General features: G+C 47.8%; 19 non-coding genes across 19 annotated transcripts; all 19 read left to right on the top strand.

Annotated features, from left to right (window-relative positions):
- Positions 1–560: 560 nt before the first annotated feature.
- Positions 561–751, top strand: LOC142699857 (U2 spliceosomal RNA). Its single transcript, XR_012866433.1, has one exon. It is a non-coding gene; the product is annotated as a U2 spliceosomal RNA (small nuclear RNA).
- Positions 752–2031: 1280 nt separating this feature from the next.
- On the top strand, positions 2032–2222 carry LOC142699856 (U2 spliceosomal RNA). Its single transcript, XR_012866432.1, has one exon. It is a non-coding gene; the product is annotated as a U2 spliceosomal RNA (small nuclear RNA).
- Positions 2223–3498: 1276 nt separating this feature from the next.
- Positions 3499–3689, top strand: LOC142699870 (U2 spliceosomal RNA). The gene has a single exon (XR_012866445.1). It is a non-coding gene; the product is annotated as a U2 spliceosomal RNA (small nuclear RNA).
- Positions 3690–4961: 1272 nt separating this feature from the next.
- On the top strand, positions 4962–5152 carry LOC142699853 (U2 spliceosomal RNA). Its single transcript, XR_012866431.1, has one exon. It is a non-coding gene; the product is annotated as a U2 spliceosomal RNA (small nuclear RNA).
- Positions 5153–6420: 1268 nt separating this feature from the next.
- Positions 6421–6611, top strand: LOC142699852 (U2 spliceosomal RNA). The gene has a single exon (XR_012866430.1). It is a non-coding gene; the product is annotated as a U2 spliceosomal RNA (small nuclear RNA).
- Positions 6612–7887: 1276 nt separating this feature from the next.
- Positions 7888–8079, top strand: LOC142699874 (U2 spliceosomal RNA). The gene has a single exon (XR_012866449.1). It is a non-coding gene; the product is annotated as a U2 spliceosomal RNA (small nuclear RNA).
- Positions 8080–9371: 1292 nt separating this feature from the next.
- Positions 9372–9562, top strand: LOC142699851 (U2 spliceosomal RNA). The gene has a single exon (XR_012866429.1). It is a non-coding gene; the product is annotated as a U2 spliceosomal RNA (small nuclear RNA).
- A 1288-nt stretch (positions 9563–10850) lies between these two features.
- LOC142699850 (U2 spliceosomal RNA) lies at positions 10851–11041 on the top strand. Its single transcript, XR_012866428.1, has one exon. It is a non-coding gene; the product is annotated as a U2 spliceosomal RNA (small nuclear RNA).
- A 1296-nt stretch (positions 11042–12337) lies between these two features.
- On the top strand, positions 12338–12528 carry LOC142699849 (U2 spliceosomal RNA). The gene has a single exon (XR_012866427.1). It is a non-coding gene; the product is annotated as a U2 spliceosomal RNA (small nuclear RNA).
- A 1272-nt stretch (positions 12529–13800) lies between these two features.
- LOC142699880 (U2 spliceosomal RNA) lies at positions 13801–13991 on the top strand. Its single transcript, XR_012866454.1, has one exon. It is a non-coding gene; the product is annotated as a U2 spliceosomal RNA (small nuclear RNA).
- A 1296-nt stretch (positions 13992–15287) lies between these two features.
- Positions 15288–15478, top strand: LOC142699879 (U2 spliceosomal RNA). Its single transcript, XR_012866453.1, has one exon. It is a non-coding gene; the product is annotated as a U2 spliceosomal RNA (small nuclear RNA).
- Positions 15479–16754: 1276 nt separating this feature from the next.
- Positions 16755–16946, top strand: LOC142699872 (U2 spliceosomal RNA). Its single transcript, XR_012866447.1, has one exon. It is a non-coding gene; the product is annotated as a U2 spliceosomal RNA (small nuclear RNA).
- Positions 16947–18238: 1292 nt separating this feature from the next.
- LOC142699873 (U2 spliceosomal RNA) lies at positions 18239–18429 on the top strand. The gene has a single exon (XR_012866448.1). It is a non-coding gene; the product is annotated as a U2 spliceosomal RNA (small nuclear RNA).
- A 1284-nt stretch (positions 18430–19713) lies between these two features.
- On the top strand, positions 19714–19904 carry LOC142699878 (U2 spliceosomal RNA). The gene has a single exon (XR_012866452.1). It is a non-coding gene; the product is annotated as a U2 spliceosomal RNA (small nuclear RNA).
- Positions 19905–21196: 1292 nt separating this feature from the next.
- LOC142699876 (U2 spliceosomal RNA) lies at positions 21197–21387 on the top strand. The gene has a single exon (XR_012866451.1). It is a non-coding gene; the product is annotated as a U2 spliceosomal RNA (small nuclear RNA).
- Positions 21388–22703: 1316 nt separating this feature from the next.
- On the top strand, positions 22704–22894 carry LOC142699861 (U2 spliceosomal RNA). Its single transcript, XR_012866437.1, has one exon. It is a non-coding gene; the product is annotated as a U2 spliceosomal RNA (small nuclear RNA).
- A 1292-nt stretch (positions 22895–24186) lies between these two features.
- On the top strand, positions 24187–24377 carry LOC142699871 (U2 spliceosomal RNA). The gene has a single exon (XR_012866446.1). It is a non-coding gene; the product is annotated as a U2 spliceosomal RNA (small nuclear RNA).
- A 1304-nt stretch (positions 24378–25681) lies between these two features.
- On the top strand, positions 25682–25872 carry LOC142699875 (U2 spliceosomal RNA). Its single transcript, XR_012866450.1, has one exon. It is a non-coding gene; the product is annotated as a U2 spliceosomal RNA (small nuclear RNA).
- Positions 25873–27168: 1296 nt separating this feature from the next.
- On the top strand, positions 27169–27359 carry LOC142699848 (U2 spliceosomal RNA). The gene has a single exon (XR_012866426.1). It is a non-coding gene; the product is annotated as a U2 spliceosomal RNA (small nuclear RNA).
- Positions 27360–27921: the final 562 nt, after the last annotated feature.

Here is a 27921-nt window from a genome sequence, read left to right as displayed (position 1 = left end):
CCTGGCGGCCGGCTGTTGCAGTGTTGCCCTCTCAGGCAACACTGAGTGACTGACTGAGCCTCACCGTCTTATATAAAGTTCAGACGGAACTTTGCACGTGTCATAGTGGAGCCCTCAGGATTCCAGAGCCAGCTTTCTGACATCATAATGGGGCCTCAGAGATAAAAGCCTGGGCCCAGGCAGTGTTGGTCAGTGCTGCTCAGCAGGCAGCACTGGACTGGACTGGATTACAGCTGATACAAGGTGTGAAGGAACAAGGGGTGGCTGTGGGCATGCACTTGCTGCCGCTGCCAGTGTTTATCTGCATGGCAGCAGGGCATTTGGGCGTTGCCAGGAAGGCGTTTTTATGTAGATTCCTCCTCTTTCAGCACTGCATTGTGGTGCAAGCAAAAGAAGCAAATCCTGTCTGGCTTCCTCTCCGGCCTTTATTCACCTCCCGTGTAGCTGTGAGTGTGTGAGCCTGCAGGGCCCCATGGAATTGCCTAGAAGTAGGCTGAATCGCTGCAAGGGCTGAACAGCAGTATCGGGCAGGCTCGGGCAACGCGCGGCCCGTTCGGGTTATCGCTTCTCGGCCTTTTGGCTAAGATCAAGTGTAGTATCTGTTCTTATCAGTTTAATATCTGATACGTCCCCTATCTGGGGACCATATATTAAATGGATTTTTAGAACAGGGAGATGGAAATAGAGCTTGCTCTGTCCACTCCACGCATTGACCTGGTATTGCAGTATTTCCAGGACCGGTGCACCCTTTCCTTATGTGTTGACTAAAAGCAGATTCCAAAAGTGTTTTTTGTCTTTGCTATTGTTTCTGTCTTTCTGAAGGGATCTCCCCTTTTAATCCCATTATTTCAACACCTGTTGGACAATGCATGAGTGATAATGAGCTCATTGATTAAATGCAATTAATGAATAGATTGCCACCTCTTGTTGTGTGTCGTCTGTGTTTCTGTGTTTCCGGCATTTCACATTGGAACACCTCATTCACCTTCCTTGTCTTCTCTCCGCCCTCCCTTTTAGGTAAGTTAAAGAGCTGCACCTGAGCCAGCCACTGATTGATTGATTGATTGATTGATTGATTGATTGATTGATTGATGCAGCACAACAGTCAAATAGTGGAGTGGAGTAGGGGAACAGCAAACAGCCAATAAAGCAGCCCGCCCGCTCGCCTGCCCGCCACAATGGACCTACCTGTGTACACTAGATGGATGTGATGGAATGTACTGTCGTCCCTACATTTCAAGAAGAAGTAAGAATTGCAGTTGCAACAAAGCCTTGCTTGCCTACAAAGAGAGCAGCAATTTGGATTTGTTACTATGTTACCTACAAGAATAACAAACTGTGCAAGGATGGAGGTTGTAGGAGCAAGGAGAAGTTGTCTGTAAAGTTGGTGGATGCCTATTTTCCATTTTGCAGTCCCTTGTCTCCCTCTTGTGGCCTCCTGGAGGCAACTAGCTGTGCAAAAAAAAGACAGCCTGGCGGCCGGCTGTTGCAGTGTTGCCCTCTCAGGCAACACTGAGTGACTGACTGAGCCTCACCGTCTTATATAAAGTTCAGACGGAACTTTGCACGTGTCATAGTGGAGCCCTCAGGATTCCAGAGCCAGCTTTCTGACATCATAATGGGGCCTCAGAGATAAAAGCCTGGGCCCAGGCAGTGTTGGTCAGTGCTGCTCAGCAGGCAGCACTGGACTGGACTGGATTACAGCTGATACAAGGTGTGAAGGAACAAGGGGTGGCTGTGGGCATGCACTTGCTGCCGCTGCCAGTGTTTATCTGCATGGCAGCAGGGCATTTGGGCGTTGCCAGGAAGGCGTTTTTATGTAGATTCCTCCTCTTTCAGCACTGCATTGTGGTGCAAGCAAAAGAAGCAAATCCTGTCTGGCTTCCTCTCCGGCCTTTATTCACCTCCCGTGTAGCTGTGAGTGTGTGAGCCTGCAGGGCCCCATGGAATTGCCTAGAAGTAGGCTGAATCGCTGCAAGGGCTGAACAGCAGTATCGGGCAGGCTCGGGCAACGCGCGGCCCGTTCGGGTTATCGCTTCTCGGCCTTTTGGCTAAGATCAAGTGTAGTATCTGTTCTTATCAGTTTAATATCTGATACGTCCCCTATCTGGGGACCATATATTAAATGGATTTTTAGAACAGGGAGATGGAAATAGAGCTTGCTCTGTCCACTCCACGCATTGACCTGGTATTGCAGTATTTCCAGGACCGGTGCACCCTTTCCTTATGTGTTGACTAAAAGCAGATTCCAAAAGTGTTTTTTGTCTTTGCTATTGTTTCTGTCTTTCTGAAGGGATCTCCCCTTTTAATCCCATTATTTCAACACCTGTTGGACAATGCATGAGTGATAATGAGCTCATTGATTAAATGCAATTAATGAATAGATTGCCACCTCTTGTTGTGTGTCGTCTGTGTTTCTGTGTTTCCGGCATTTCACATTGGAACACCTCATTCACCTTCCTTGTCTTCTCTCCGCCCTCCCTTTTAGGTAAGTTAAAGAGCTGCACCTGAGCCAGCCACTGATTGATTGATTGATTGATTGATTGATTGATTGATTGATGCAGCACAACAGTCAAATAGTGGAGTGGAGTAGGGGAACAGCAAACAGCCAATAAAGCAGCCCGCCCGCTCGCCTGCCCGCCACAATGGACCTACCTGTGTACACTAGATGGATGTGATGGAATGTACTGTCGTCCCTACATTTCAAGAAGAAGTAAGAATTGCAGTTGCAACAAAGCCTTGCTTGCCTACAAAGAGAGCAGCAATTTGGATTTGTTACTATGTTACCTAGAAGAATAACAAACTGTGCAAGGATGGAGGTTGTAGGAGCAAGGAGAAGTTGTCTGTAAAGTTGGTGGATGCCTATTTTCCATTTTGCAGTCCCTTGTCTCCCTCTTGTGGCCTCCTGGAGGCAACTAGCTGTGCAAAAAAAAGACAGCCTGGCGGCCGGCTGTTGCAGTGTTGCCCTCTCAGGCAACACTGAGTGACTGACTGAGCCTCACCGTCTTATATAAAGTTCAGACGGAACTTTGCACGTGTCATAGTGGAGCCCTCAGGATTCCAGAGCCAGCTTTCTGACATCATAATGGGGCCTCAGAGATAAAAGCCTGGGCCCAGGCAGTGTTGGTCAGTGCTGCTCAGCAGGCAGCACTGGACTGGACTGGATTACAGCTGATACAAGGTGTGAAGGAACAAGGGGTGGCTGTGGGCATGCACTTGCTGCCGCTGCCAGTGTTTATCTGCATGGCAGCAGGGCATTTGGGCGTTGCCAGGAAGGCGTTTTTATGTAGATTCCTCCTCTTTCAGCACTGCATTGTGGTGCAAGCAAAAGAAGCAAATCCTGTCTGGCTTCCTCTCCGGCCTTTATTCACCTCCCGTGTAGCTGTGAGTGTGTGAGCCTGCAGGGCCCCATGGAATTGCCTAGAAGTAGGCTGAATCGCTGCAAGGGCTGAACAGCAGTATCGGGCAGGCTCGGGCAACGCGCGGCCCGTTCGGGTTATCGCTTCTCGGCCTTTTGGCTAAGATCAAGTGTAGTATCTGTTCTTATCAGTTTAATATCTGATACGTCCCCTATCTGGGGACCATATATTAAATGGATTTTTAGAACAGGGAGATGGAAATAGAGCTTGCTCTGTCCACTCCACGCATTGACCTGGTATTGCAGTATTTCCAGGCCCGGTGCACCCTTTCCTTATGTGTTGACTAAAAGCAGATTCCAAAAGTGTTTTTTGTCTTTGCTATTGTTTCTGTCTTTCTGAAGGGATCTCCCCTTTTAATCCCATTATTTCAACACCTGTTGGACAATGCATGAGTGATAATGAGCTCATTGATTAAATGCAATTAATGAATAGATTGCCACCTCTTGTTGTGTGTCGTCTGTGTTTCTGTGTTTCCGGCATTTCACATTGGAACACCTCATTCACCTTCCTTGTCTTCTCTCCGCCCTCCCTTTTAGGTAAGTTAAAGAGCTGCACCTGAGCCAGCCACTGATTGATTGATTGATTGATTGATTGATTGATTGATGCAGCACAACAGTCAAATAGTGGAGTGGAGTAGGGGAACAGCAAACAGCCAATAAAGCAGCCCGCCCGCTCGCCTGCCCGCCACAATGGACCTACCTGTGTACACTAGATGGATGTGATGGAATGTACTGTCGTCCCTACATTTCAAGAAGAAGTAAGAATTGCAGTTGCAACAAAGCCTTGCTTGCCTACAAAGAGAGCAGCAATTTGGATTTGTTACTATGTTACCTAGAAGAATAACAAACTGTGCAAGGATGGAGGTTGTAGGAGCAAGGAGAAGTTGTCTGTAAAGTTGGTGGATGCCTATTTTCCATTTTGCAGTCCCTTGTCTCCCTCTTGTGGCCTCCTGGAGGCAACTAGCTGTGCAAAAAAAAGACAGCCTGGCGGCCGGCTGTTGCAGTGTTGCCCTCTCAGGCAACACTGAGTGACTGACTGAGCCTCACCGTCTTATATAAAGTTCAGACGGAACTTTGCACGTGTCATAGTGGAGCCCTCAGGATTCCAGAGCCAGCTTTCTGACATCATAATGGGGCCTCAGAGATAAAAGCCTGGGCCCAGGCAGTGTTGGTCAGTGCTGCTCAGCAGGCAGCACTGGACTGGACTGGATTACAGCTGATACAAGGTGTGAAGGAACAAGGGGTGGCTGTGGGCATGCACTTGCTGCCGCTGCCAGTGTTTATCTGCATGGCAGCAGGGCATTTGGGCGTTGCCAGGAAGGCGTTTTTATGTAGATTCCTCCTCTTTCAGCACTGCATTGTGGTGCAAGCAAAAGAAGCAAATCCTGTCTGGCTTCCTCTCCGGCCTTTATTCACCTCCCGTGTAGCTGTGAGTGTGTGAGCCTGCAGGGCCCCATGGAATTGCCTAGAAGTAGGCTGAATCGCTGCAAGGGCTGAACAGCAGTATCGGGCAGGCTCGGGCAACGCGCGGCCCGTTCGGGTTATCGCTTCTCGGCCTTTTGGCTAAGATCAAGTGTAGTATCTGTTCTTATCAGTTTAATATCTGATACGTCCCCTATCTGGGGACCATATATTAAATGGATTTTTAGAACAGGGAGATGGAAATAGAGCTTGCTCTGTCCACTCCACGCATTGACCTGGTATTGCAGTATTTCCAGGACCGGTGCACCCTTTCCTTATGTGTTGACTAAAAGCAGATTCCAAAAGTGTTTTTTGTCTTTGCTATTGTTTCTGTCTTTCTGAAGGGATCTCCCCTTTTAATCCCATTATTTCAACACCTGTTGGACAATGCATGAGTGATAATGAGCTCATTGATTAAATGCAATTAATGAATAGATTGCCACCTCTTGTTGTGTGTCGTCTGTGTTTCTGTGTTTCCGGCATTTCACATTGGAACACCTCATTCACCTTCCTTGTCTTCTCTCCGCCCTCCCTTTTAGGTAAGTTAAAGAGCTGCACCTGAGCCAGCCACTGATTGATTGATTGATTGATTGATTGATTGATGCAGCACAACAGTCAAATAGTGGAGTGGAGTAGGGGAACAGCAAACAGCCAATAAAGCAGCCCGCCCGCTCGCCTGCCCGCCACAATGGACCTACCTGTGTACACTAGATGGATGTGATGGAATGTACTGTCGTCCCTACATTTCAAGAAGAAGTAAGAATTGCAGTTGCAACAAAGCCTTGCTTGCCTACAAAGAGAGCAGCAATTTGGATTTGTTACTATGTTACCTAGAAGAATAACAAACTGTGCAAGGATGGAGGTTGTAGGAGCAAGGAGAAGTTGTCTGTAAAGTTGGTGGATGCCTATTTTCCATTTTGCAGTCCCTTGTCTCCCTCTTGTGGCCTCCTGGAGGCAACTAGCTGTGCAAAAAAAAGACAGCCTGGCGGCCGGCTGTTGCAGTGTTGCCCTCTCAGGCAACACTGAGTGACTGACTGAGCCTCACCGTCTTATATAAAGTTCAGACGGAACTTTGCACGTGTCATAGTGGAGCCCTCAGGATTCCAGAGCCAGCTTTCTGACATCATAATGGGGCCTCAGAGATAAAAGCCTGGGCCCAGGCAGTGTTGGTCAGTGCTGCTCAGCAGGCAGCACTGGACTGGACTGGATTACAGCTGATACAAGGTGTGAAGGAACAAGGGGTGGCTGTGGGCATGCACTTGCTGCCGCTGCCAGTGTTTATCTGCATGGCAGCAGGGCATTTGGGCGTTGCCAGGAAGGCGTTTTTATGTAGATTCCTCCTCTTTCGGCACTGCATTGTGGTGCAAGCAAAAGAAGCAAATCCTGTCTGGCTTCCTCTCCGGCCTTTATTCACCTCCCGTGTAGCTGTGAGTGTGTGAGCCTGCAGGGCCCCATGGAATTGCCTAGAAGTAGGCTGAATCGCTGCAAGGGCTGAACAGCAGTATCGGGCAGGCTCGGGCAACGCGCGGCCCGTTCGGGTTATCGCTTCTCGGCCTTTTGGCTAAGATCAAGTGTAGTATCTGTTCTTATCAGTTTAATATCTGATACGTCCCCTATCTGGGGACCATATATTAAATGGATTTTTAGAACAGGGAGATGGAAATAGAGCTTGCTCTGTCCACTCCACGCATTGACCTGGTATTGCAGTATTTCCAGGACCGGTGCACCCTTTCCTTATGTGTTGACTAAAAGCAGATTCCAAAAGTGTTTTTTGTCTTTGCTATTGTTTCTGTCTTTCTGAAGGGATCTCCCCTTTTAATCCCATTATTTCAACACCTGTTGGACAATGCATGAGTGATAATGAGCTCATTGATTAAATGCAATTAATGAATAGATTGCCACCTCTTGTTGTGTGTCGTCTGTGTTTCTGTGTTTCCGGCATTTCACATTGGAACACCTCATTCACCTTCCTTGTCTTCTCTCCGCCCTCCCTTTTAGGTAAGTTAAAGAGCTGCACCTGAGCCAGCCACTGATTGATTGATTGATTGATTGATTGATTGATTGATTGATGCAGCACAACAGTCAAATAGTGGAGTGGAGTAGGGGAACAGCAAACAGCCAATAAAGCAGCCCGCCCGCTCGCCTGCCCGCCACAATGGACCTACCTGTGTACACTAGATGGATGTGATGGAATGTACTGTCGTCCCTACATTTCAAGAAGAAGTAAGAATTGCAGTTGCAACAAAGCCTTGCTTGCCTACAAAGAGAGCAGCAATTTGGATTTGTTACTATGTTACCTAGAAGAATAACAAACTGTGCAAGGATGGAGGTTGTAGGAGCAAGGAGAAGTTGTCTGTAAAGTTGGTGGATGCCTATTTTTCATTTTGCAGTCCCTTGTCTCCCTCTTGTGGCCTCCTGGAGGCAACTAGCTGTGCAAAAAAAAGACAGCCTGGCGGCCGGCTGTTGCAGTGTTGCCCTCTCAGGCAACACTGAGTGACTGACTGAGCCTCACCGTCTTATATAAAGTTCAGACGGAACTTTGCACGTGTCATAGTGGAGCCCTCAGGATTCCAGAGCCAGCTTTCTGACATCATAATGGGGCCTCAGAGATAAAAGCCTGGGCCCAGGCAGTGTTGGTCAGTGCTGCTCAGCAGGCAGCACTGGACTGGACTGGATTACAGCTGATACAAGGTGTGAAGGAACAAGGGGTGGCTGTGGGCATGCACTTGCTGCCGCTGCCAGTGTTTATCTGCATGGCAGCAGGGCATTTGGGCGTTGCCAGGAAGGCGTTTTTATGTAGATTCCTCCTCTTTCAGCACTGCATTGTGGTGCAAGCAAAAGAAGCAAATCCTGTCTGGCTTCCTCTCCGGCCTTTATTCACCTCCCGTGTAGCTGTGAGTGTGTGAGCCTGCAGGGCCCCATGGAATTGCCTAGAAGTAGGCTGAATCGCTGCAAGGGCTGAACAGCAGTATCGGGCAGGCTCGGGCAACGCGCGGCCCGTTCGGGTTATCGCTTCTCGGCCTTTTGGCTAAGATCAAGTGTAGTATCTGTTCTTATCAGTTTAATATCTGATACGTCCCCTATCTGGGGACCATATATTAAATGGATTTTTTAGAACAGGGAGATGGAAATAGAGCTTGCTCTGTCCACTCCACGCATTGACCTGGTATTGCAGTATTTCCAGGACCGGTGCACCCTTTCCTTATGTGTTGACTAAAAGCAGATTCCAAAAGTGTTTTTTGTCTTTGCTATTGTTTCTGTCTTTCTGAAGGGATCTCCCCTTTTAATCCCATTATTTCAACACCTGTTTGACAATGCATGAGTGATAATGAGCTCATTGATTAAATGCAATTAATGAATAGATTGCCACCTCTTGTTGTGTGTCGTCTGTGTTTCTGTGTTTCCGGCATTTCACATTGGAACACCTCATTCACCTTCCTTGTCTTCTCTCCGCCCTCCCTTTTAGGTAAGTTAAAGAGCTGCACCTGAGCCAGCCACTGATTGATTGATTGATTGATTGATTGATTGATTGATTGATTGATTGATTGATTGATGCAGCACAACAGTCAAATAGTGGAGTGGAGTAGGGGAACAGCAAACAGCCAATAAAGCAGCCCGCCCGCTCGCCTGCCCGCCACAATGGACCTACCTGTGTACACTAGATGGATGTGATGGAATGTACTGTCGTCCCTACATTTCAAGAAGAAGTAAGAATTGCAGTTGCAACAAAGCCTTGCTTGCCTACAAAGAGAGCAGCAATTTGGATTTGTTACTATGTTACCTAGAAGAATAACAAACTGTGCAAGGATGGAGGTTGTAGGAGCAAGGAGAAGTTGTCTGTAAAGTTGGTGGATGCCTATTTTCCATTTTGCAGTCCCTTGTCTCCCTCTTGTGGCCTCCTGGAGGCAACTAGCTGTGCAAAAAAAAGACAGCCTGGCGGCCGGCTGTTGCAGTGTTGCCCTCTCAGGCAACACTGAGTGACTGACTGAGCCTCACCGTCTTATATAAAGTTCAGACGGAACTTTGCACGTGTCATAGTGGAGCCCTCAGGATTCCAGAGCCAGCTTTCTGACATCATAATGGGGCCTCAGAGATAAAAGCCTGGGCTCAGGCAGTGTTGGTCAGTGCTGCTCAGCAGGCAGCACTGGACTGGACTGGATTACAGCTGATACAAGGTGTGAAGGAACAAGGGGTGGCTGTGGGCATGCACTTGCTGCCGCTGCCAGTGTTTATCTGCATGGCAGCAGGGCATTTGGGCGTTGCCAGGAAGGCGTTTTTATGTAGATTCCACCTCTTTCAGCACTGCATTGTGGTGCAAGCAAAAGAAGCAAATCCTGTCTGGCTTCCTCTCCGGCCTTTATTCACCTCCCGTGTAGCTGTGAGTGTGTGAGCCTGCAGGGCCCCATGGAATTGCCTAGAAGTAGGCTGAATCGCTGCAAGGGCTGAACAGCAGTATCGGGCAGGCTCGGGCAACGCGCGGCCCGTTCGGGTTATCGCTTCTCGGCCTTTTGGCTAAGATCAAGTGTAGTATCTGTTCTTATCAGTTTAATATCTGATACGTCCCCTATCTGGGGACCATATATTAAATGGATTTTTAGAACAGGGAGATGGAAATAGAGCTTGCTCTGTCCACTCCACGCATTGACCTGGTATTGCAGTATTTCCAGGACCGGTGCACCCTTTCCTTATGTGTTGACTAAAAGCAGATTCCAAAAGTGTTTTTTGTCTTTGCTATTGTTTCTGTCTTTCTGAAGGGATCTCCCCTTTTAATCCCATTATTTCAACACCTGTTGGACAATGCATGAGTGATAATGAGCTCATTGATTAAATGCAATTAATGAATAGATTGCCACCTCTTGTTGTGTGTCGTCTGTGTTTCTGTGTTTCCGGCATTTCACATTGGAACACCTCATTCACCTTCCTTGTCTTCTCTCCGCCCTCCCTTTTAGGTAAGTTAAAGAGCTGCACCTGAGCCAGCCACTGATTGATTGATTGATTGATTGATTGATTGATTGATTGATTGATTGATTGATGCAGCACAACAGTCAAATAGTGGAGTGGAGTAGGGGAACAGCAAACAGCCAATAAAGCAGCCCGCCCGCTCGCCTGCCCGCCACAATGGACCTACCTGTGTACACTAGATGGATGTGATGGAATGTACTGTCGTCCCTACATTTCAAGAAGAAGTAAGAATTGCAGTTGCAACAAAGCCTTGCTTGCCTACAAAGAGAGCAGCAATTTGGATTTGTTACTATGTTACCTAGAAGAATAACAAACTGTGCAAGGATGGAGGTTGTAGGAGCAAGGAGAAGTTGTCTGTAAAGTTGGTGGATGCCTATTTTCCATTTTGCAGTCCCTTGTCTCCCTCTTGTGGCCTCCTGGAGGCAACTAGCTGTGCAAAAAAAAGACAGCCTGGCGGCCGGCTGTTGCAGTGTTGCCCTCTCAGGCAACACTGAGTGACTGACTGAGCCTCACCGTCTTATATAAAGTTCAGACGGAACTTTGCACGTGTCATAGTGGAGCCCTCAGGATTCCAGAGCCAGCTTTCTGACATCATAATGGGGCCTCAGAGATAAAAGCCTGGGTCCAGGCAGTGTTGGTCAGTGCTGCTCAGCAGGCAGCACTGGACTGGACTGGATTACAGCTGATACAAGGTGTGAAGGAACAAGGGGTGGCTGTGGGCATGCACTTGCTGCCGCTGCCAGTGTTTATCTGCATGGCAGCAGGGCATTTGGGCGTTGCCAGGAAGGCGTTTTTATGTAGATTCCTCCTCTTTCAGCACTGCATTGTGGTGCAAGCAAAAGAAGCAAATCCTGTCTGGCTTCCTCTCCGGCCTTTATTCACCTCCCGTGTAGCTGTGAGTGTGTGAGCCTGCAGGGCCCCATGGAATTGCCTAGAAGTAGGCTGAATCGCTGCAAGGGCTGAACAGCAGTATCGGGCAGGCTCGGGCAACGCGCGGCCCGTTCGGGTTATCGCTTCTCGGCCTTTTGGCTAAGATCAAGTGTAGTATCTGTTCTTATCAGTTTAATATCTGATACGTCCCCTATCTGGGGACCATATATTAAATGGATTTTTAGAACAGGGAGATGGAAATAGAGCTTGCTCTGTCCACTCCACGCATTGACCTGGTATTGCAGTATTTCCAGGACCGGTGCACCCTTTCCTTATGTGTTGACTAAAAGCAGATTCCAAAAGTGTTTTTTGTCTTTGCTATTGTTTCTGTCTTTCTGAAGGGATCTCCCCTTTTAATCCCATTATTTCAACACCTGTTGGACAATGCATGAGTGATAATGAGCTCATTGATTAAATGCAATTAATGAATAGATTGCCACCTCTTGTTGTGTGTCGTCTGTGTTTCTGTGTTTCCGGCATTTCACATTGGAACACCTCATTCACCTTCCTTGTCTTCTCTCCGCCCTCCCTTTTAGGTAAGTTAAAGAGCTGCACCTGAGCCAGCCACTGATTGATTGATTGATTGATTGATTGATTGATTGATTGATTGATTGATTGATTGATTGATGCAGCACAACAGTCAAATAGTGGAGTGGAGTAGGGGAACAGCAAACAGCCAATAAAGCAGCCCGCCCGCTCGCCTGCCCGCCACAATGGACCTACCTGTGTACACTAGATGGATGTGATGGAATGTACTGTCGTCCCTACATTTCAAGAAGAAGTAAGAATTGCAGTTGCAACAAAGCCTTGCTTGCCTACAAAGAGAGCAGCAATTTGGATTTGTTACTATGTTACCTAGAAGAATAACAAACTGTGCAAGGATGGAGGTTGTAGGAGCAAGGAGAAGTTGTCTGTAAAGTTGGTGGATGCCTATTTTCCATTTTGCAGTCCCTTGTCTCCCTCTTGTGGCCTCCTGGAGGCAACTAGCTGTGCAAAAAAAAGACAGCCTGGCGGCCGGCTGTTGCAGTGTTGCCCTCTCAGGCAACACTGAGTGACTGACTGAGCCTCACCGTCTTATATAAAGTTCAGACGGAACTTTGCACGTGTCATAGTGGAGCCCTCAGGATTCCAGAGCCAGCTTTCTGACATCATAATGGGGCCTCAGAGATAAAAGCCTGGGCCCAGGCAGTGTTGGTCAGTGCTGCTCAGCAGGCAGCACTGGACTGGACTGGATTACAGCTGATACAAGGTGTGAAGGAACAAGGGGTGGCTGTGGGCATGCACTTGCTGCCGCTGCCAGTGTTTATCTGCATGGCAGCAGGGCATTTGGGCGTTGCCAGGAAGGCGTTTTTATGTAGATTCCTCCTCTTTCAGCACTGCATTGTGGTGCAAGCAAAAGAAGCAAATCCTGTCTGGCTTCCTCTCCGGCCTTTATTCACCTCCCGTGTAGCTGTGAGTGTGTGAGCCTGCAGGGCCCCATGGAATTGCCTAGAAGTAGGCTGAATCGCTGCAAGGGCTGAACAGCAGTATCGGGCAGGCTCGGGCAACGCGCGGCCCGTTCGGGTTATCGCTTCTCGGCCTTTTGGCTAAGATCAAGTGTAGTATCTGTTCTTATCAGTTTAATATCTGATACGTCCCCTATCTGGGGACCATATATTAAATGGATTTTTAGAACAGGGAGATGGAAATAGAGCTTGCTCTGTCCACTCCACGCATTGACCTGGTATTGCAGTATTTCCAGGACCGGTGCACCCTTTCCTTATGTGTTGACTAAAAGCAGATTCCAAAAGTGTTTTTTGTCTTTGCTATTGTTTCTGTCTTTCTGAAGGGATCTCCCCTTTTAATCCCATTATTTCAACACCTGTTGGACAATGCATGAGTGATAATGAGCTCATTGATTAAATGCAATTAATGAATAGATTGCCACCTCTTGTTGTGTGTCGTCTGTGTTTCTGTGTTTCCGGCATTTCACATTGGAACACCTCATTCACCTTCCTTGTCTTCTCTCCGCCCTCCCTTTTAGGTAAGTTAAAGAGCTGCACCTGAGCCAGCCACTGATTGATTGATTGATTGATTGATTGATTGATTGATGCAGCACAACAGTCAAATAGTGGAGTGGAGTAGGGGAACAGCAAACAGCCAATAAAGCAGCCCGCCCGCTCGCCTGCCTGCCACAATGGACCTACCTGTGTACACTAGATGGATGTGATGGAATGTACTGTCGTCCCTACATTTCAAGAAGAAGTAAGAATTGCAGTTGCAACAAAGCCTTGCTTGCCTACAAAGAGAGCAGCAATTTGGATTTGTTACTATGTTACCTAGAAGAATAACAAACTGTGCAAGGATGGAGGTTGTAGGAGCAAGGAGAAGTTGTCTGTAAAGTTGGTGGATGCCTATTTTCCATTTTGCAGTCCCTTGTCTCCCTCTTGTGGCCTCCTGGAGGCAACTAGCTGTGCAAAAAAAAGACAGCCTGGCGGCCGGCTGTTGCAGTGTTGCCCTCTCAGGCAACACTGAGTGACTGACTGAGCCTCACCGTCTTATATAAAGTTCAGACGGAACTTTGCACGTGTCATAGTGGAGCCCTCAGGATTCCAGAGCCAGCTTTCTGACATCATAATGGGGCCTCAGAGATAAAAGCCTGGGCCCAGGCAGTGTTGGTCAGTGCTGCTCAGCAGGCAGCACTGGACTGGACTGGATTACAGCTGATACAAGGTGTGAAGGAACAAGGGGTGGCTGTGGGCATGCACTTGCTGCCGCTGCCAGTGTTTATCTGCATGGCAGCAGGGCATTTGGGCGTTGCCAGGAAGGCGTTTTTATGTAGATTCCTCCTCTTTCGGCACTGCATTGTGGTGCAAGCAAAAGAAGCAAATCCTGTCTGGCTTCCTCTCCGGCCTTTATTCACCTCCCGTGTAGCTGTGAGTGTGTGAGCCTGCAGGGCCCCATGGAATTGCCTAGAAGTAGGCTGAATCGCTGCAAGGGCTGAACAGCAGTATCGGGCAGGCTCGGGCAACGCGCGGCCCGTTCGGGTTATCGCTTCTCGGCCTTTTGGCTAAGATCAAGTGTAGTATCTGTTCTTATCAGTTTAATATCTGATACGTCCCCTATCTGGGGACCATATATTAAATGGATTTTTAGAACAGGGAGATGGAAATAGAGCTTGCTCTGTCCACTCCACGCATTGACCTGGTATTGCAGTATTTCCAGGACCGGTGCACCCTTTCCTTATGTGTTGACTAAAAGCAGATTCCAAAAGTGTTTTTTGTCTTTGCTATTGTTTCTGTCTTTCTGAAGGGATCTCCCCTTTTAATCCCATTATTTCAACACCTGTTGGACAATGCATGAGTGATAATGAGCTCATTGATTAAATGCAATTAATGAATAGATTGCCACCTCTTGTTGTGTGTCGTCTGTGTTTCTGTGTTTCCGGCATTTCACATTGGAACACCTCATTCACCTTCCTTGTCTTCTCTCCGCCCTCCCTTTTAGGTAAGTTAAAGAGCTGCACCTGAGCCAGCCACTGATTGATTGATTGATTGATTGATTGATTGATTGATTGATTGATTGATTGATTGATTGATGCAGCACAACAGTCAAATAGTGGAGTGGAGTAGGGGAACAGCAAACAGCCAATAAAGCAGCCCGCCCGCTCGCCTGCCCGCCACAATGGACCTACCTGTGTACACTAGATGGATGTGATGGAATGTACTGTCGTCCCTACATTTCAAGAAGAAGTAAGAATTGCAGTTGCAACAAAGCCTTGCTTGCCTACAAAGAGAGCAGCAATTTGGATTTGTTACTATGTTACCTAGAAGAATAACAAACTGTGCAAGGATGGAGGTTGTACGAGCAAGGAGAAGTTGTCTGTAAAGTTGGTGGATGCCTATTTTCCATTTTGCAGTCCCTTGTCTCCCTCTTGTGGCCTCCTGGAGGCAACTAGCTGTGCAAAAAAAAGACAGCCTGGCGGCCGGCTGTTGCAGTGTTGCCCTCTCAGGCAACACTGAGTGACTGACTGAGCCTCACCGTCTTATATAAAGTTCAGACGGAACTTTGCACGTGTCATAGTGGAGCCCTCAGGATTCCAGAGCCAGCTTTCTGACATCATAATGGGGCCTCAGAGATAAAAGCCTGGGCCCAGGCAGTGTTGGTCAGTGCTGCTCAGCAGGCAGCACTGGACTGGACTGGATTACAGCTGATACAAGGTGTGAAGGAACAAGGGGTGGCTGTGGGCATGCACTTGCTGCCGCTGCCAGTGTTTATCTGCATGGCAGCAGGGCATTTGGGCGTTGCCAGGAAGGCGTTTTTATGTAGATTCCTCCTCTTTCAGCACTGCATTGTGGTGCAAGCAAAAGAAGCAAATCCTGTCTGGCTTCCTCTCCGGCCTTTATTCACCTCCCGTGTAGCTGTGAGTGTGTGAGCCTGCAGGGCCCCATGGAATTGCCTAGAAGTAGGCTGAATCGCTGCAAGGGCTGAACAGCAGTATCGGGCAGGCTCGGGCAACGCGCGGCCCGTTCGGGTTATCGCTTCTCGGCCTTTTGGCTAAGATCAAGTGTAGTATCTGTTCTTATCAGTTTAATATCTGATACGTCCCCTATCTGGGGACCATATATTAAATGGATTTTTAGAACAGGGAGATGGAAATAGAGCTTGCTCTGTCCACTCCACGCATTGACCTGGTATTGCAGTATTTCCAGGACCGGTGCACCCTTTCCTTATGTGTTGACTAAAAGCAGATTCCAAAAGTGTTTTTTGTCTTTGCTATTGTTTCTGTCTTTCTGAAGGGATCTCCCCTTTTAATCCCATTATTTCAACACCTGTTGGACAATGCATGAGTGATAATGAGCTCATTGATTAAATGCAATTAATGAATAGATTGCCACCTCTTGTTGTGTGTCGTCTGTGTTTCTGTGTTTCCGGCATTTCACATTGGAACACCTCATTCACCTTCCTTGTCTTCTCTCCGCCCTCCCTTTTAGGTAAGTTAAAGAGCTGCACCTGAGCCAGCCACTGATTGATTGATTGATTGATTGATTGATTGATTGATTGATGCAGCACAACAGTCAAATAGTGGAGTGGAGTAGGGGAACAGCAAACAGCCAATAAAGCAGCCCGCCCGCTCGCCTGCCCGCCACAATGGACCTACCTGTGTACACTAGATGGATGTGATGGAATGTACTGTCGTCCCTACATTTCAAGAAGAAGTAAGAATTGCAGTTGCAACAAAGCCTTGCTTGCCTACAAAGAGAGCAGCAATTTGGATTTGTTACTATGTTACCTAGAAGAATAACAAACTGTGCAAGGATGGAGGTTGTAGGAGCAAGGAGAAGTTGTCTGTAAAGTTGGTGGATGCCTATTTTTCATTTTGCAGTCCCTTGTCTCCCTCTTGTGGCCTCCTGGAGGCAACTAGCTGTGCAAAAAAAAGACAGCCTGGCGGCCGGCTGTTGCAGTGTTGCCCTCTCAGGCAACACTGAGTGACTGACTGAGCCTCACCGTCTTATATAAAGTTCAGACGGAACTTTGCACGTGTCATAGTGGAGCCCTCAGGATTCCAGAGCCAGCTTTCTGACATCATAATGGGGCCTCAGAGATAAAAGCCTGGGCCCAGGCAGTGTTGGTCAGTGCTGCTCAGCAGGCAGCACTGGACTGGACTGGATTACAGCTGATACAAGGTGTGAAGGAACAAGGGGTGGCTGTGGGCATGCACTTGCTGCCGCTGCCAGTGTTTATCTGCATGGCAGCAGGGCATTTGGGCGTTGCCAGGAAGGCGTTTTTATGTAGATTCCTCCTCTTTCAGCACTGCATTGTGGTGCAAGCAAAAGAAGCAAATCCTGTCTGGCTTCCTCTCCGGCCTTTATTCACCTCCCGTGTAGCTGTGAGTGTGTGAGCCTGCAGGGCCCCATGGAATTGCCTAGAAGTAGGCTGAATCGCTGCAAGGGCTGAACAGCAGTATCGGGCAGGCTCGGGCAACGCGCGGCCCGTTCGGGTTATCGCTTCTCGGCCTTTTGGCTAAGATCAAGTGTAGTATCTGTTCTTATCAGTTTAATATCTGATACGTCCCCTATCTGGGGACCATATATTAAATGGATTTTTTAGAACAGGGAGATGGAAATAGAGCTTGCTCTGTCCACTCCACGCATTGACCTGGTATTGCAGTATTTCCAGGACCGGTGCACCCTTTCCTTATGTGTTGACTAAAAGCAGATTCCAAAAGTGTTTTTTGTCTTTGCTATTGTTTCTGTCTTTCTGAAGGGATCTCCCCTTTTAATCCCATTATTTCAACACCTGTTTGACAATGCATGAGTGATAATGAGCTCATTGATTAAATGCAATTAATGAATAGATTGCCACCTCTTGTTGTGTGTCGTCTGTGTTTCTGTGTTTCCGGCATTTCACATTGGAACACCTCATTCACCTTCCTTGTCTTCTCTCCGCCCTCCCTTTTAGGTAAGTTAAAGAGCTGCACCTGAGCCAGCCACTGATTGATTGATTGATTGATTGATTGATTGATTGATTGATTGATTGATTGATTGATGCAGCACAACAGTCAAATAGTGGAGTGGAGTAGGGGAACAGCAAACAGCCAATAAAGCAGCCCGCCCGCTCGCCTGCCCGCCACAATGGACCTACCTGTGTACACTAGATGGATGTGATGGAATGTACTGTCGTCCCTACATTTCAAGAAGAAGTAAGAATTGCAGTTGCAACAAAGCCTTGCTTGCCTACAAAGAGAGCAGCAATTTGGATTTGTTACTATGTTACCTAGAAGAATAACAAACTGTGCAAGGATGGAGGTTGTAGGAGCAAGGAGAAGTTGTCTGTAAAGTTGGTGGATGCCTATTTTCCATTTTGCAGTCCCTTGTCTCCCTCTTGTGGCCTCCTGGAGGCAACTAGCTGTGCAAAAAAAAGACAGCCTGGCGGCCGGCTGTTGCAGTGTTGCCCTCTCAGGCAACACTGAGTGACTGACTGAGCCTCACCGTCTTATATAAAGTTCAGACGGAACTTTGCACGTGTCATAGTGGAGCCCTCAGGATTCCAGAGCCAGCTTTCTGACATCATAATGGGGCCTCAGAGATAAAAGCCTGGGCTCAGGCAGTGTTGGTCAGTGCTGCTCAGCAGGCAGCACTGGACTGGACTGGATTACAGCTGATACAAGGTGTGAAGGAACAAGGGGTGGCTGTGGGCATGCACTTGCTGCCGCTGCCAGTGTTTATCTGCATGGCAGCAGGGCATTTGGGCGTTGCCAGGAAGGCGTTTTTATGTAGATTCCTCCTCTTTCAGCACTGCATTGTGGTGCAAGCAAAAGAAGCAAATCCTGTCTGGCTTCCTCTCCGGCCTTTATTCACCTCCCGTGTAGCTGTGAGTGTGTGAGCCTGCAGGGCCCCATGGAATTGCCTAGAAGTAGGCTGAATCGCTGCAAGGGCTGAACAGCAGTATCGGGCAGGCTCGGGCAACGCGCGGCCCGTTCGGGTTATCGCTTCTCGGCCTTTTGGCTAAGATCAAGTGTAGTATCTGTTCTTATCAGTTTAATATCTGATACGTCCCCTATCTGGGGACCATATATTAAATGGATTTTTAGAACAGGGAGATGGAAATAGAGCTTGCTCTGTCCACTCCACGCATTGACCTGGTATTGCAGTATTTCCAGGACCGGTGCACCCTTTCCTTATGTGTTGACTAAAAGCAGATTCCAAAAGTGTTTTTTGTCTTTGCTATTGTTTCTGTCTTTCTGAAGGGATCTCCCCTTTTAATCCCATTATTTCAACACCTGTTGGACAATGCATGAGTGATAATGAGCTCATTGATTAAATGCAATTAATGAATAGATTGCCACCTCTTGTTGTGTGTCGTCTGTGTTTCTGTGTTTCCGGCATTTCACATTGGAACACCTCATTCACCTTCCTTGTCTTCTCTCCGCCCTCCCTTTTAGGTAAGTTAAAGAGCTGCACCTGAGCCAGCCACTGATTGATTGATTGATTGATTGATTGATTGATTGATTGATTGATTGATGCAGCACAACAGTCAAATAGTGGAGTGGAGTAGGGGAACAGCAAACAGCCAATAAAGCAGCCCGCCCGCTCGCCTGCCCGCCACAATGGACCTACCTGTGTACACTAGATGGATGTGATGGAATGTACTGTCGTCCCTACATTTCAAGAAGAAGTAAGAATTGCAGTTGCAACAAAGCCTTGCTTGCCTACAAAGAGAGCAGCAATTTGGATTTGTTACTATGTTACCTAGAAGAATAACAAACTGTGCAAGGATGGAGGTTGTAGGAGCAAGGAGAAGTTGTCTGTAAAGTTGGTGGATGCCTATTTTCCATTTTGCAGTCCCTTGTCTCCCTCTTGTGGCCTCCTGGAGGCAACTAGCTGTGCAAAAAAAAGACAGCCTGGCGGCCGGCTGTTGCAGTGTTGCCCTCTCAGGCAACACTGAGTGACTGACTGAGCCTCACCGTCTTATATAAAGTTCAGACGGAACTTTGCACGTGTCATAGTGGAGCCCTCAGGATTCCAGAGCCAGCTTTCTGACATCATAATGGGGCCTCAGAGATAAAAGCCTGGGCCCAGGCAGTGTTGGTCAGTGCTGCTCAGCAGGCAGCACTGGACTGGACTGGATTACAGCTGATACAAGGTGTGAAGGAACAAGGGGTGGCTGTGGGCATGCACTTGCTGCCGCTGCCAGTGTTTATCTGCATGGCAGCAGGGCATTTGGGCGTTGCCAGGAAGGCGTTTTTATGTAGATTCCTCCTCTTTCAGCACTGCATTGTGGTGCAAGCAAAAGAAGCAAATCCTGTCTGGCTTCCTCTCCGGCCTTTATTCACCTCCCGTGTAGCTGTGAGTGTGTGAGCCTGCAGGGCCCCATGGAATTGCCTAGAAGTAGGCTGAATCGCTGCAAGGGCTGAACAGCAGTATCGGGCAGGCTCGGGCAACGCGCGGCCCGTTCGGGTTATCGCTTCTCGGCCTTTTGGCTAAGATCAAGTGTAGTGTCTGTTCTTATCAGTTTAATATCTGATACGTCCCCTATCTGGGGACCATATATTAAATGGATTTTTAGAACAGGGAGATGGAAATAGAGCTTGCTCTGTCCACTCCACGCATTGACCTGGTATTGCAGTATTTCCAGGACCGGTGCACCCTTTCCTTATGTGTTGACTAAAAGCAGATTCCAAAAGTGTTTTTTGTCTTTGCTATTGTTTCTGTCTTTCTGAAGGGATCTCCCCTTTTAATCCCATTATTTCAACACCTGTTGGACAATGCATGAGTGATAATGAGCTCATTGATTAAATGCAATTAATGAATAGATTGCCACCTCTTGTTGTGTGTCGTCTGTGTTTCTGTGTTTCCGGCATTTCACATTGGAACACCTCATTCACCTTCCTTGTCTTCTCTCCGCCCTCCCTTTTAGGTAAGTTAAAGAGCTGCACCTGAGCCAGCCACTGATTGATTGATTGATTGATTGATTGATTGATTGATTGATTGATTGATTGATTGATGCAGCACAACAGTCAAATAGTGGAGTGGAGTAGGGGAACAGCAAACAGCCAATAAAGCAGCCCGCCCGCTCGCCTGCCCGCCACAATGGACCTACCTGTGTACACTAGATGGATGTGATGGAATGTACTGTCGTCCCTACATTTCAAGAAGAAGTAAGAATTGCAGTTGCAACAAAGCCTTGCTTGCCTACAAAGAGAGCAGCAATTTGGATTTGTTACTATGTTACCTAGAAGAATAACAAACTGTGCAAGGATGGAGGTTGTAGGAGCAAGGAGAAGTTGTCTGTAAAGTTGGTGGATGCCTATTTTCCATTTTGCAGTCCCTTGTCTCCCTCTTGTGGCCTCCTGGAGGCAACTAGCTGTGCAAAAAAAAGACAGCCTGGCGGCCGGCTGTTGCAGTGTTGCCCTCTCAGGCAACACTGAGTGACTGACTGAGCCTCACCGTCTTATATAAAGTTCAGACGGAACTTTGCACGTGTCATAGTGGAGCCCTCAGGATTCCAGAGCCAGCTTTCTGACATCATAATGGGGCCTCAGAGATAAAAGCCTGGGCCCAGGCAGTGTTGGTCAGTGCTGCTCAGCAGGCAGCACTGGACTGGACTGGATTACAGCTGATACAAGGTGTGAAGGAACAAGGGGTGGCTGTGGGCATGCACTTGCTGCCGCTGCCAGTGTTTATCTGCATGGCAGCAGGGCATTTGGGCGTTGCCAGGAAGGCGTTTTTATGTAGATTCCTCCTCTTTCAGCACTGCATTGTGGTGCAAGCAAAAGAAGCAAATCCTGTCTGGCTTCCTCTCCGGCCTTTATTCACCTCCCGTGTAGCTGTGAGTGTGTGAGCCTGCAGGGCCCCATGGAATTGCCTAGAAGTAGGCTGAATCGCTGCAAGGGCTGAACAGCAGTATCGGGCAGGCTCGGGCAACGCGCGGCCCGTTCGGGTTATCGCTTCTCGGCCTTTTGGCTAAGATCAAGTGTAGTGTCTGTTCTTATCAGTTTAATATCTGATACGTCCCCTATCTGGGGACCATATATTAAATGGATTTTTAGAACAGGGAGATGGAAATAGAGCTTGCTCTGTCCACTCCACGCATTGACCTGGTATTGCAGTATTTCCAGGACCGGTGCACCCTTTCCTTATGTGTTGACTAAAAGCAGATTCCAAAAGTGTTTTTTGTCTTTGCTATTGTTTCTGTCTTTCTGAAGGGATCTCCCCTTTTAATCCCATTATTTCAACACCTGTTGGACAATGCATGAGTGATAATGAGCTCATTGATTAAATGCAATTAATGAATAGATTGCCACCTCTTGTTGTGTGTCGTCTGTGTTTCTGTGTTTCCGGCATTTCACATTGGAACACCTCATTCACCTTCCTTGTCTTCTCTCCGCCCTCCCTTTTAGGTAAGTTAAAGAGCTGCACCTGAGCCAGCCACTGATTGATTGATTGATTGATTGATTGATTGATTGATTGATTGATTGATTGATTGATTGATTGATTGATTGATTGATTGATGCAGCACAACAGTCAAATAGTGGAGTGGAGTAGGGGAACAGCAAACAGCCAATAAAGCAGCCCGCCCGCTCGCCTGCCCGCCACAATGGACCTACCTGTGTACACTAGATGGATGTGATGGAATGTACTGTCGTCCCTACATTTCAAGAAGAAGTAAGAATTGCAGTTGCAACAAAGCCTTGCTTGCCTACAAAGAGAGCAGCAATTTGGATTTGTTACTATGTTACCTAGAAGAATAACAAACTGTGCAAGGATGGAGGTTGTAGGAGCAAGGAGAAGTTGTCTGTAAAGTTGGTGGATGCCTATTTTCCATTTTGCAGTCCCTTGTCTCCCTCTTGTGGCCTCCTGGAGGCAACTAGCTGTGCAAAAAAAAGACAGCCTGGCGGCCGGCTGTTGCAGTGTTGCCCTCTCAGGCAACACTGAGTGACTGACTGAGCCTCACCGTCTTATATAAAGTTCAGACGGAACTTTGCACGTGTCATAGTGGAGCCCTCAGGATTCCAGAGCCAGCTTTCTGACATCATAATGGGGCCTCAGAGATAAAAGCCTGGGCCCAGGCAGTGTTGGTCAGTGCTGCTCAGCAGGCAGCACTGGACTGGACTGGATTACAGCTGATACAAGGTGTGAAGGAACAAGGGGTGGCTGTGGGCATGCACTTGCTGCCGCTGCCAGTGTTTATCTGCATGGCAGCAGGGCATTTGGGCGTTGCCAGGAAGGCGTTTTTATGTAGATTCCTCCTCTTTCAGCACTGCATTGTGGTGCAAGCAAAAGAAGCAAATCCTGTCTGGCTTCCTCTCCGGCCTTTATTCACCTCCCGTGTAGCTGTGAGTGTGTGAGCCTGCAGGGCCCCATGGAATTGCCTAGAAGTAGGCTGAATCGCTGCAAGGGCTGAACAGCAGTATCGGGCAGGCTCGGGCAACGCGCGGCCCGTTCGGGTTATCGCTTCTCGGCCTTTTGGCTAAGATCAAGTGTAGTATCTGTTCTTATCAGTTTAATATCTGATACGTCCCCTATCTGGGGACCATATATTAAATGGATTTTTAGAACAGGGAGATGGAAATAGAGCTTGCTCTGTCCACTCCACGCATTGACCTGGTATTGCAGTATTTCCAGGACCGGTGCACCCTTTCCTTATGTGTTGACTAAAAGCAGATTCCAAAAGTGTTTTTTGTCTTTGCTATTGTTTCTGTCTTTCTGAAGGGATCTCCCCTTTTAATCCCATTATTTCAACACCTGTTGGACAATGCATGAGTGATAATGAGCTCATTGATTAAATGCAATTAATGAATAGATTGCCACCTCTTGTTGTGTGTCGTCTGTGTTTCTGTGTTTCCGGCATTTCACATTGGAACACCTCATTCACCTTCCTTGTCTTCTCTCCGCCCTCCCTTTTAGGTAAGTTAAAGAGCTGCACCTGAGCCAGCCACTGATTGATTGATTGATTGATTGATTGATTGATTGATTGATTGATTGATTGATTGATGCAGCACAACAGTCAAATAGTGGAGTGGAGTAGGGGAACAGCAAACAGCCAATAAAGCAGCCCGCCCGCTCGCCTGCCCGCCACAATGGACCTACCTGTGTACACTAGATGGATGTGATGGAATGTACTGTCGTCCCTACATTTCAAGAAGAAGTAAGAATTGCAGTTGCAACAAAGCCTTGCTTGCCTACAAAGAGAGCAGCAATTTGGATTTGTTACTATGTTACCTAGAAGAATAACAAACTGTGCAAGGATGGAGGTTGTAGGAGCAAGGAGAAGTTGTCTGTAAAGTTGGTGGATGCCTATTTTCCATTTTGCAGTCCCTTGTCTCCCTCTTGTGGCCTCCTGGAGGCAACTAGCTGTGCAAAAAAAAGACAGCCTGGCGGCCGGCTGTTGCAGTGTTGCCCTCTCAGGCAACACTGAGTGACTGACTGAGCCTCACCGTCTTATATAAAGTTCAGACGGAACTTTGCACGTGTCATAGTGGAGCCCTCAGGATTCCAGAGCCAGCTTTCTGACATCATAATGGGGCCTCAGAGATAAAAGCCTGGGCCCAGGCAGTGTTGGTCAGTGCTGCTCAGCAGGCAGCACTGGACTGGACTGGATTACAGCTGATACAAGGTGTGAAGGAACAAGGGGTGGCTGTGGGCATGCACTTGCTGCCGCTGCCAGTGTTTATCTGCATGGCAGCAGGGCATTTGGGCGTTGCCAGGAAGGCGTTTTTATGTAGATTCCTCCTCTTTCAGCACTGCATTGTGGTGCAAGCAAAAGAAGCAAATCCTGTCTGGCTTCCTCTCCGGCCTTTATTCACCTCCCGTGTAGCTGTGAGTGTGTGAGCCTGCAGGGCCCCATGGAATTGCCTAGAAGTAGGCTGAATCGCTGCAAGGGCTGAACAGCAGTATCGGGCAGGCTCGGGCAACGCGCGGCCCGTTCGGGTTATCGCTTCTCGGCCTTTTGGCTAAGATCAAGTGTAGTATCTGTTCTTATCAGTTTAATATCTGATACGTCCCCTATCTGGGGACCATATATTAAATGGATTTTTAGAACAGGGAGATGGAAATAGAGCTTGCTCTGTCCACTCCACGCATTGACCTGGTATTGCAGTATTTTCAGGACCGGTGCACCCTTTCCTTATGTGTTGACTAAAAGCAGATTCCAAAAGTGTTTTTTGTCTTTGCTATTGTTTCTGTCTTTCTGAAGGGATCTCCCCTTTTAATCCCATTATTTCAACACCTGTTGGACAATGCATGAGTGATAATGAGCTCATTGATTAAATGCAATTAATGAATAGATTGCCACCTCTTGTTGTGTGTCGTCTGTGTTTCTGTGTTTCCGGCATTTCACATTGGAACACCTCATTCACCTTCCTTGTCTTCTCTCCGCCCTCCCTTTTAGGTAAGTTAAAGAGCTGCACCTGAGCCAGCCACTGATTGATTGATTGATTGATTGATTGATTGATTGATTGATTGATTGATTGATTGATTGATTGATTGATGCAGCACAACAGTCAAATAGTGGAGTGGAGTAGGGGAACAGCAAACAGCCAATAAAGCAGCCCGCCCGCTCGCCTGCCCGCCACAATGGACCTACCTGTGTACACTAGATGGATGTGATGGAATGTACTGTCGTCCCTACATTTCAAGAAGAAGTAAGAATTGCAGTTGCAACAAAGCCTTGCTTGCCTACAAAGAGAGCAGCAATTTGGATTTGTTACTATGTTACCTAGAAGAATAACAAACTGTGCAAGGATGGAGGTTGTAGGAGCAAGGAGAAGTTGTCTGTAAAGTTGGTGGATGCCTATTTTCCATTTTGCAGTCCCTTGTCTCCCTCTTGTGGCCTCCTGGAGGCAACTAGCTGTGCAAAAAAAAGACAGCCTGGCGGCCGGCTGTTGCAGTGTTGCCCTCTCAGGCAACACTGAGTGACTGACTGAGCCTCACCGTCTTATATAAAGTTCAGACGGAACTTTGCACGTGTCATAGTGGAGCCCTCAGGATTCCAGAGCCAGCTTTCTGACATCATAATGGGGCCTCAGAGATAAAAGCCTGGGCCCAGGCAGTGTTGGTCAGTGCTGCTCAGCAGGCAGCACTGGACTGGACTGGATTACAGCTGATACAAGGTGTGAAGGAACAAGGGGTGGCTGTGGGCATGCACTTGCTGCCGCTGCCAGTGTTTATCTGCATGGCAGCAGGGCATTTGGGCGTTGCCAGGAAGGCGTTTTTATGTAGATTCCTCCTCTTTCAGCACTGCATTGTGGTGCAAGCAAAAGAAGCAAATCCTGTCTGGCTTCCTCTCCGGCCTTTATTCACCTCCCGTGTAGCTGTGAGTGTGTGAGCCTGCAGGGCCCCATGGAATTGCCTAGAAGTAGGCTGAATCGCTGCAAGGGCTGAACAGCAGTATCGGGCAGGCTCGGGCAACGCGCGGCCCGTTCGGGTTATCGCTTCTCGGCCTTTTGGCTAAGATCAAGTGTAGTGTCTGTTCTTATCAGTTTAATATCTGATACGTCCCCTATCTGGGGACCATATATTAAATGGATTTTTAGAACAGGGAGATGGAAATAGAGCTTGCTCTGTCCACTCCACGCATTGACCTGGTATTGCAGTATTTCCAGGACCGGTGCACCCTTTCCTTATGTGTTGACTAAAAGCAGATTCCAAAAGTGTTTTTTGTCTTTGCTATTGTTTCTGTCTTTCTGAAGGGATCTCCCCTTTTAATCCCATTATTTCAACACCTGTTGGACAATGCATGAGTGATAATGAGCTCATTGATTAAATGCAATTAATGAATAGATTGCCACCTCTTGTTGTGTGTCGTCTGTGTTTCTGTGTTTCCGGCATTTCACATTGGAACACCTCATTCACCTTCCTTGTCTTCTCTCCGCCCTCCCTTTTAGGTAAGTTAAAGAGCTGCACCTGAGCCAGCCACTGATTGATTGATTGATTGATTGATTGATTGATTGATTGATTGATTGATTGATTGATTGATGCAGCACAACAGTCAAATAGTGGAGTGGAGTAGGGGAACAGCAAACAGCCAATAAAGCAGCCCGCCCGCTCGCCTGCCCGCCACAATGGACCTACCTGTGTACACTAGATGGATGTGATGGAATGTACTGTCGTCCCTACATTTCAAGAAGAAGTAAGAATTGCAGTTGCAACAAAGCCTTGCTTGCCTACAAAGAGAGCAGCAATTTGGATTTGTTACTATGTTACCTAGAAGAATAACAAACTGTGCAAGGATGGAGGTTGTAGGAGCAAGGAGAAGTTGTCTGTAAAGTTGGTGGATGCCTATTTTCCATTTTGCAGTCCCTTGTCTCCCTCTTGTGGCCTCCTGGAGGCAACTAGCTGTGCAAAAAAAAGACAGCCTGGCGGCCGGCTGTTGCAGTGTTGCCCTCTCAGGCAACACTGAGTGACTGACTGAGCCTCACCGTCTTATATAAAGTTCAGACGGAACTTTGCACGTGTCATAGTGGAGCCCTCAGGATTCCAGAGCCAGCTTTCTGACATCATAATGGGGCCTCAGAGATAAAAGCCTGGGCCCAGGCAGTGTTGGTCAGTGCTGCTCAGCAGGCAGCACTGGACTGGACTGGATTACAGCTGATACAAGGTGTGAAGGAACAAGGGGTGGCTGTGGGCATGCACTTGCTGCCGCTGCCAGTGTTTATCTGCATGGCAGCAGGGCATTTGGGCGTTGCCAGGAAGGCGTTTTTATGTAGATTCCTCCTCTTTCAGCACTGCATTGTGGTGCAAGCAAAAGAAGCAAATCCTGTCTGGCTTCCTCTCCGGCCTTTATTCACCTCCCGTGTAGCTGTGAGTGTGTGAGCCTGCAGGGCCCCATGGAATTGCCTAGAAGTAGGCTGAATCGCTGCAAGGGCTGAACAGCAGTATCGGGCAGGCTCGGGCAACGCGCGGCCCGTTCGGGTTATCGCTTCTCGGCCTTTTGGCTAAGATCAAGTGTAGTATCTGTTCTTATCAGTTTAATATCTGATACGTCCCCTATCTGGGGACCATATATTAAATGGATTTTTAGAACAGGGAGATGGAAATAGAGCTTGCTCTGTCCACTCCACGCATTGACCTGGTATTGCAGTATTTCCAGGACCGGTGCACCCTTTCCTTATGTGTTGACTAAAAGCAGATTCCAAAAGTGTTTTTTGTCTTTGCTATTGTTTCTGTCTTTCTGAAGGGATCTCCCCTTTTAATCCCATTATTTCAACACCTGTTGGACAATGCATGAGTGATAATGAGCTCATTGATTAAATGCAATTAATGAATAGATTGCCACCTCTTGTTGTGTGTCGTCTGTGTTTCTGTGTTTCCGGCATTTCACATTGGAACACCTCATTCACCTTCCTTGTCTTCTCTCCGCCCTCCCTTTTAGGTAAGTTAAAGAGCTGCACCTGAGCCAGCCACTGATTGATTGATTGATTGATTGATTGATTGATTGATTGATTGATGCAGCACAACAGTCAAATAGTGGAGTGGAGTAGGGGAACAGCAAACAGCCAATAAAGCAGCCCGCCCGCTCGCCTGCCCGCCACAATGGACCTACCTGTGTACACTAGATGGATGTGATGGAATGTACTGTCGTCCCTACATTTCAAGAAGAAGTAAGAATTGCAGTTGCAACAAAGCCTTGCTTGCCTACAAAGAGAGCAGCAATTTGGATTTGTTACT

This window comes from Rhinoderma darwinii, unplaced genomic scaffold (genome assembly GCF_050947455.1).
Source record: "Rhinoderma darwinii isolate aRhiDar2 unplaced genomic scaffold, aRhiDar2.hap1 Scaffold_1721, whole genome shotgun sequence".
In the NCBI taxonomy this organism is placed as follows: domain Eukaryota; kingdom Metazoa; phylum Chordata; class Amphibia; order Anura; family Rhinodermatidae; genus Rhinoderma; species Rhinoderma darwinii.
This window is presented reverse-complemented; position numbering and strand designations above follow the sequence as displayed.